The sequence below is a fragment of the Carassius auratus genome, chromosome 8, assembly GCF_003368295.1.
Source record: "Carassius auratus strain Wakin chromosome 8, ASM336829v1, whole genome shotgun sequence".
Classification (NCBI taxonomy): domain Eukaryota; kingdom Metazoa; phylum Chordata; class Actinopteri; order Cypriniformes; family Cyprinidae; genus Carassius; species Carassius auratus.
This window is the reverse complement of record NC_039250.1, coordinates 248,999-257,836: the sequence shown is the minus strand read 5'-3', so window position 1 is coordinate 257,836 and position 8,838 is coordinate 248,999. Positions and strand designations below refer to the sequence as shown.

At 35.8% G+C, this 8,838-nt stretch overlaps 2 long non-coding RNA genes across 3 annotated transcripts; one reads left to right on the top strand and one right to left on the bottom strand.

Moving 5' to 3' along the window:
- The first annotated feature begins 1,446 nt into the window (after nucleotides 1-1,446).
- LOC113106874 (uncharacterized) lies at nucleotides 1,447-4,357 on the top strand. 2 transcript variants are annotated; one of them, XR_003292586.1, is made up of 6 exons: nucleotides 1,447-1,614; nucleotides 2,459-2,730; nucleotides 3,072-3,177; nucleotides 3,540-3,700; nucleotides 4,010-4,160; nucleotides 4,270-4,357. It is a non-coding gene; the product is annotated as an uncharacterized LOC113106874 (long non-coding RNA). The 2 variants fall into 2 exon arrangements; XR_003292585.1 differs by having other exon boundaries at nucleotides 3,540-3,825.
- Nucleotides 4,358-6,141: 1,784 nt separating this feature from the next.
- LOC113106877 (uncharacterized) lies at nucleotides 6,142-6,903 on the bottom strand. The gene is made up of 2 exons (XR_003292591.1): nucleotides 6,794-6,903; nucleotides 6,142-6,210 (listed from the first exon to the last, which is right to left on the bottom strand). It is a non-coding gene; the product is annotated as an uncharacterized LOC113106877 (long non-coding RNA).
- Between the last annotated feature and the right edge of the window lie 1,935 nt (nucleotides 6,904-8,838).

Below are 8,838 nucleotides of genomic sequence, written 5' to 3'. Positions count from 1 at the left end.
ATGACGTTGCCGCCCAGTTGGTCACATGTGTTAGCGATCTCTATTCCTCCAGACACGCTGTATAAACGATACTATTAAGACCGTTTTCCAGGTTAGATGGGCTGCATAGCGCTCAAAACCAACATGAAAAGGGTAACTTAGCTAGTAATGTTCACTTAGCGTTTTGTTTTGTTGTTAAACTGTGTAAAATGAGCGGTGACGCTGGATGGTATCAAGCTAATAGACGGTAGCTAACATTAGCAGTTAAGCCCGCACTTTTTGACATTCAAACAGGAGGCATATTGTCTGAACCAACTCAAACAGTGATTAAAATGCCGAAGCTTAATTTTCATTATAAAAAGGATGGCAGATACAAACACGATACCAAAATTACAAAAATGCAAACTTAATGCACAGCTAGCTAGTAGCTAGCGCTAAACCATTATCCACGAGTGAACATGTTAAAGTTGTCCTAATATCAAACAACATAATTACAATCATTAATATACATGATGATTTAAAAACCAATGTTTATTGAATGTAGCAATATATCAATAAATCACTTACTCAAAAGAGGGTTCAGCGCAACCGTGTCCCAGCAAAGAAATTCTCGAATCTCGACTGATTTTGCTCTTGGTGTGTTGAACTCGCTCAGTCAGGATCCGCTGTTTGACGGCGCCGACCGGAGGCGGAACTGATACTCTGGGCAGCACCAAAACGAATTTGAACTTGAAGGCGGATCCGCCTAGGAGTCTCCTGCTGATGCACATTTCATGAATCATTTCAGGGCTTGAAAAAAAATTCACAAAACATTTGATTCAGATCGGGACTCCGAAGCCCGTTTCGCGAATCATTTGAGATCGGGACTTCGGAGCGAGTTCACAAAACATTGATTCAGATCGGGAGTCGGAGTCGCGTTTCGCGAATCATTTGAGATCGGGGCTTCAGAGTGGTTTTGCCAAACATTTGATTCAGATCGGGACTCCGATGCGCTTTTCGCGAATCATTTGAGATCGGGACTTCGGAGCGGATTCGCAAAACATTGATTCAGATCGGGACTCGGAAGCGCATTTCACCAAACATCAGTAGTAAACATCACCAAACATGCTCCGAAGTGCCGATCTGAAACAACCGAGTCGCGAACAGGCTCCGAAGTGCCGATCTGAATCAACCGAGTCGCGAACAGGCTCCGAAGTCCCGATCTGAAAACTTCGACCAAAGAATGTAAAAAATAACTCTATTTCTCTAATAACTCTACAACTCTATGAAAGACTCAGATCACGTATCTAAAAATAAATCGCTATCATAAAAGAGAAATAATAAGAGGAGTGAAGTTTCCTACCGTTCTGCTGTGTTTGGTCCTCACGCGCTTCTGATGCTCCGCGATTCGAACGTTATCACTCGATTGAATGGGGCGTTATCAGCAGTTATCAGCCCATAGAATTGGACCAGGAGGGGCGTCCTGTGCCTACTAGTAGGCTCAGAAGGCCGTGATCATCCATCCAAATGGTTGATCACCCACAAATATACAAGAGAAGACTCCAGATCCAATCCCAGAATTCCTGCTCACCGGTAATCGGAAGTCTACTGGACGAAAGCGGCAACGTTGCGATATTTCCTGCTTAATATTTTCAGGTAAGACTATTTAAATTATAAAAATGAGCATTTAAACTGTAATGGAAAACAATACATACACTCGTATTGCGTGTCATGATTGTTGACATGAGATAACCGTATTGCGATGCATCTGCAAACGTTATCGCTAGACAATATTACGTTATTAGCGTGTCGTTACGTTAACGTTGCATGCTTTATTATGTGAGCATTAACGTTGCTAATATGAGTGTGTTTACGCCTGAAGCTAATGGGGGAATTAAGTTTCTAGTTAAACTGTCAAAATTACTTTTTACACTCATACCGGCTTATTGCATATTGTGTATGCTCGATAACGCCTCACTGAAGCCGGATCATTGGACTAATGTAACCCATATTGACTTGAGGGAAATATTAAACACAAGACGTATTTTACGGCTGTTTGGAAACCTTGGGATCTTGACTAGAGTGTAAAATAAAGTTCTGTGGGTTTGAACCAAGCTTGGCTGGATTTGATCCTATATCAGGAGGCTTTGGATCTGTCTTTCTATCTATACTCAAAAAAATAAAGGGAATACTTAACAACACAATATAACCCACAAGTGTTCCCTTTATTTTTTTTGAGCAGTTTATATATATAGCTAGCTAGCTGTGTATCTATTTATATAATCTATCTAGCTCGATGTGTATTTATCTATCTATCTATCTATCTTGCAATCTATATATCTAGTTATCTAGCTAGCTGTATCTAACTATCGCACCAAATATCCCTCATCTGACTGCATCCAATTTTCACTCATGTGTTTCTGTCTTTTAGGCTGTGATAAGAAGTACGGTACGGGTTGCACTTTGCTTTATGTAATAATTGTCAAATATTTGATTTCAGATATGGGAAAAGCACTTAAGATGACCCCACGTTTCAGGAACGTTAAAATTAAGTTGGTGAGGAGGTCTATCGCTGGCCATGCAAAGTTTTCTTACCTCAGTCAAGGTCTTCCCCAGCCCAGCTACAAACAGACCCACCCTTCAGACGCTTCTATTACATCTCAACTGACTGAACCTGATGATGCGACACCAAGCTGTTCTGAGAGTGCATACAGTAAGGCAAAGAAGAGAGAGCTTCATGCCTGGGATGCAGTCAAGGATGAGATGCTTAAGGTGATGTTTGAATGTTCGGCACCAGTCACTACCCAGTGTGGTGTCTGCTGAGAACATGCTGATTATAGGTGCATTGAGTGCAGCTCCACTGCAGTGTTCTGTGAGGTTTGCCTGAAGAGGATTCACAGAAATTCACTGCATCTTCCTGAAAAGTGAAACGTAAGAACAGTAGCATACAGTCTTACATTGCTATTGCTATACTTGCATACAGACAGCAAACTCACCGTAATCTCAACAGAATCATTAGATACTTCAAATTGTTTTAGCACTATGCAGTATCAACTGTTAGTGTCACAAGTTTGTTGTTTTAAAAACATTAGAGCTATCCATCTTTCTTACAGAGTGTTTACTATGAGCCATCCTCCCTGGGGTTATTCTTATATTTACCTGAAGCCCATGGCACCCATGCTGTGAACACAAAGGACATGAAGATCATTGTCAGCACAGGTTTGTCATTTTACCTGATACAAAATCTTAATGTATTTAATTTTATTGACAGGTTAAGGAATTCAATCCTATTACATGTGGAGTTATGATTTCCTTTAAAGAATTAATCAAAGTTGTTTGTTGATTCCAATAAATACAAACATTAAGTTATATGTGACACACTCAAGTGATTTAGTCTATACTATATAAACTAAATGTATAGTTTTACTATCATGATGGGTAAAAATGTATAGCCTGAATCCACTGTAAGTCGCCTTGGATAAAAGCGTCTGCTAAATGCATACATTTAATTTAATTTATACTGATATGGTAGTCTCTATAGTAGTACTAGGTTATGTTTTTATGCTCTTTATATTTGGCAGGACGGCTCTGCACCGTTACAGTCACCATGTGTGCGTGTTAACCAGAAACCTGTACTCTGCTGAGATATGGGCTCTGACCAGCAACAGCCACAAGCCCCAGACAGACAGCCTTCTCCATCCCTCTGCTAGAGCTTTCGGTTTCTCTGTCACTGGAGTGTCAGGTTTCTATTGAGGGTTTTTGTAACACCCCATATCCCACTTTAGGCATCACCACTTCCGACAAAGAGGTTTGGTTGATATTTGCCCACAATTAAATGATGGAACAATATGCCCAGCATGTCCAAAGGTTGGTTATAATTCCAGCGTGGTTCTTGTTTGATTAAATTAATGGCATAGAATTAAAATCTGAATTAATATCAAACTTAAAAGTTAATTTGTGTATGTAGTATTGTAATAGAATAGTAATAGTATAAATGTATAAACCTGGTGCGGGTACAAAACCAGTGTTACTGTAAGTGTTTGTTTTCCAGGCGGATGGAGATATGATTGTCACATTGGATGCCAACTTTGGCCTTGTGAGGAATCAAAGCTATGGTACAAGTGTGGTTGATCCATTACACAGAACCCGCATGTTTAGAGGAATACCTGCTATCACATCTTGACAGCTCAAAGCCTCAAGAGGTTAATCATTGTTGCAGAATTTCATGGCCTGAGTCCATGAAATATTAATTAAACTTGTGAAAAAGATCACTCTTCCTCCCATAAATCTATGTTTTCCTTAAATCTTTAGGACTGCAGTAAGCTGCTCTCATTCAAGGTCTCCAACAGCTGGAAAGAAAATGACATCAAGCCACTGTGATGTTTCACCCACATATAATATAATTATAATATATATATATATATATATATAAAATGTAATTACTTTACTGCATTACTTGTGCAGACATGTTGTTTTACTAGGTCTGATCTATTTTAAAGCTTAGGCACTGTATTTAAGCATACATATCCCCACTAGTCTGTCTGTATGAGTACAAAATGAAAAAATAAACTGTCTATAATTGTTACTGTACAAGCACAGTAAAATATTTATATAAAAAATATTGCACTACTGTTATTTTGCATAGAATACATTGTTCAACAATATTTTTGCACACTCATCCAACTGTATTTATTACCACTGTTCTCACGTTCCTGCTGTTCATAATATATATATAATCCTTCATTGCTCTGTTCATAATGTACATACAATCCCTACATTGCATTGTTATTTATATTCTGTATATACTCTGATCAATATTGTATATAGCAACTCCACTGTACATTCTGTATATCATAGCTTCACTTACTCTGCACTTTTATGTATATAAAACACTATATTCTTGCACTTCTGGTTAGATGCTAACTGCATTTCATTAGCTCTGTACTTGTACTCTGCATAATGACAATAAAGTTGAATCTAATCTAATCTAAAAAAAAAAATGTGTTTACCATAATGTAATATGTTATTTACTGTAATGTACAAATGTGTGGGAGGTGTTTTGTTTTTTGTGAGCTCACCATCAAAATCCCCTTCGACTGAGTTGAAATGACAATAAATTATTGGATCTTGAATCCTCGGAAGCAACTATGAGTTTGTAAAAAAATAAAATAAAAGGGAACATAGAGGTGTATTGACTCTACGAGTTACAGCCATGTTTTCAGCCATGGTGCTCTGCACTTATTCACAGCACATTTAAAGTCAATGAAAAGTAATTTACTTAATAAATGACATACAATGAATTTACAGTCATAATCCGTATGTGACAGTGTGCTACATACAGTAGGTTCCTACATAACTGTTAATGGCTTGAAATTCTCCAGATCCAAGCCTATGTAATTGATTTTTTTTTCTCTTCTTCCCATTGGCTGCTTTCATTTTATTTTCACTTTCTTCGTTCAGTGAATGTATATTACATTTAGTTTGTTCGTTGCCATGGGGGTTAACGCTGCTATCGCTGAAACCACCCTGCTGAAAAAAACAATAGAAACCATTACAGAAATTCTAATGGTTTCCATTACAAAACCATTACAAACCATCAGCAATTAACCATTAAAACCATTACCAAATGGTTTCCATTACGTAGTGTGTTTTGGGCATATTCCATTAGGATTTATTGGTTTGTATTGGTTTCCATTACAAGTTTGTATTGGTCACGATTTGCACATAATGGTTTCCATCACAGTTTTGTATTGGTTCTGATGGTTCCATTACAAGTTTGTATTGGTCTTTATAAAAACAAATTCAATGGTTTCCGTCAGTTTTGTAATGGTTCTGATGGTTCCATTGCAAGTTTGTACTGGTCTTTATTTGCATATATTTAATAGTTTTCGTTGCAGTTTTACATTGGTTCTGATTTGAATGTTTAACTGATAGCTGGTAATTAGGCCATTAATTAATATAAGTAAATAATTTAAATTATTAATACAAACTGTACACAGGTTTTGTCAAGAATATATATTTTTTTATTTATTTAAACTTCATACCAACCTTTCAATAGCAAACAGTTCAGGTTGTTTTGCAAAGAATTAAGAATATGCACCTAAAATCAAAATTATTCACAGAATACTCAACAAAGCTGGAATTAACACAAAACCTTGACATTACATTTTATTTTAATTATTGTTATTCATTAATGCATTATAGAAATGCAGGAACTATGAACTGTTTTTGTGGCTTGTAGCTGTCTCAGACCTGCAAAAAAAAAAAAAAAAAAAAAAAAAAAGGGACAATTCATTAGGACAATGTACCACTTAAACCACATTACCAGTATGTGAGATTATCCATACATATATTTATATCGCAGCCTCAAAAAAGTTATTGATTTTTCTTTCATGCCTAAAATCATTAGGATTTAAAAAAAGATAATGTTCCATGAATATATTTTGTAAATTCCCTACCATAAATGTATCAACTTAATTTTTTATTAATAAAATGCTTTGCTTTTGAAATATTTTTCACAATATTTAGATTTTTTAGCACTATCAGATTCCAGATTTTTAAATAGTTGTATCTCAGACAAATATTGTCCTCCTAACAAACCATGCATCAATGGAAAACATATTTATTATTATTATTGAAATAAAAATCTAAAAAATAAAATAAAAACAATTACCAATTACCAACAATTACCCTTGGTTTTGTGGTCCAGTTTCACAAATAGGCTTGAATAATTACATTATCTACTTTTTATGGTACATAGTCTCTATTCACTTCGAGTCATATTAGATATGAGGTTGTAGCAATTCCATTCAGATATGGATATGTAAACACTTACCACTGACAGTTTTATCTGGTTTGTCACTGATCTCCTCAGCCAGGTATTTCCGTACACTTAGGAGGCGTTTATTTCCTTTAAGGTGTGACCTTTCTTCAGCTTCTGAGACAGACACTCTTGTTTTGAACACACACACACACACACACACACATAAACAAAAATTTAAATTCAAGAACTGATGGACTAATCTCAGACTTTAAATCTGACCACTCTCAAGTGGAAATTTAAGTTGCATATGTGACCTGTGCTGGCAAAGTTAGTCACAATGAGCAGAAATCAGTTGAGGTTTTTTTTCTCATTACAAAGTCCTTCAAAATGATGTATAACTGTATATATATATATATATATATATATATATATATATATATATATATATATATATATATATATATATATAAAAATATAAAATGACTGAGCTACACCCTTATGAAGTTGAAAGAGTTGGCAAAGTCAACTCTTTTCTATTTTCTAAAGGTTCCAAACCAAAATCACTGCGCAACATTACATCTTTTCCTGCAGTTCTTTTCTTAATAATTCACTTTTTTATTTTACATCCGAACAAAAGCATTCAAGTAAGAAAACCAAATAATCAAATGTAAAATCCCTTTATTCATTACAAATAAATTAATTATTAAAACTATAAAAGCAGTTCAATTAGTCATTCTGTGTATACAGGTGCTGGTCATATAATTAGAATATCATAATTTAAATTCAAAAAGTGAAACTTGTATATTATATTCATTCATTACACACAGACTGATATATTTATTTATATCTGACAACTAAGGAAAACCCCAAATTCATTATCTTAGAAAATTAGAGTATAACATACGTCTGTGTGTAGTGGTTCTTGAAGCACTGACTCCAGCTGCAGTCCACTCTTTGTGAATCTTTTTCTGTAGTGCTGATGTCCTGTGAGAAAAACAAAACTTAGTACTTTATATTTGTACGAGTAAACTTAACTAATGTACTTCCTTACATTTATTGTCAGAATATTAAATTCAAACAGAGCACTGCACAGCGGTGATTGCTGCTGTTGAACATTGAGCTATGCTACAATCTTTTTTCAGTTTTATTTTTATGCTTTAACTACTTAAAAAATGGGTTGCAAACCTGTCTACATAGGATCACCTTGGTCAAGACAAAAAACTATATAAAATCGCACCTTTGTAACATATCAGTCAGCATTTGAACTACTGTGTGTGTTCTAAATTCCCTATGTGTGTTTATAGTGGAAGGACTATTATTATGAATGTGTGCCGCTAGTTTATGTGAGTTCCGCTATTCCGGTTTCACTTTCACTTTCAATAGCTGATTGCTCCGCCATTTTCATCAGGTGTTAATGTGCGTGATTGAATGTAAGTTTATTTAATCATTCCTGATTATAGGTCAGCTATGTTAATTTCGTTGTTGTGTTTAAATACTCAACTTGTGTAATCGAACTTTACATTGTTTATAATGTTGTTATATTTAAGATATACAGTGATTCAAATGTGTATGCTCACTACCGTTAATCCTCTCATGTTGATTAATGTATAATGTGACAGTAGAAAGTTGTTAGTTCCATTACACGTCTGTAATTTACATTTAGCAGATGTAAACTGATGTTTGTTTATTCTGTTTATTTCAGAAAGACCACATTTAACACTTTGTGGCCATAACTTGTACAATATCCAGTCTAATTGGAGCAATGTTGTGCCATCTGCTGTGAACCCTAAAATACTTCAGATAAAGAGTTGAACAGTGCCCTGTCTCCTGTCACACTTCTTACCGGAGTCCCGTGGTGGATTAGCATCAACACCCCTACCGATCTATCAGTCCCGTTCATTTTGGTCCTTCGAGCCGGATGCTATATTCACTTCGGTGATATGGAGCAACAGAGCCTACTTCATTCCCCTGATACGACACACGGTGTTCGCACACAGGCGAGAGCACGTCAGCTTTCCACACGTCTGCAAGCTTATGATGTAGCCTTGCCGAAGTCTCTCATACCAGACCCTGTTCTTCACGAAAGTCCATACCACCTACCAAGGATGGATTCTCTA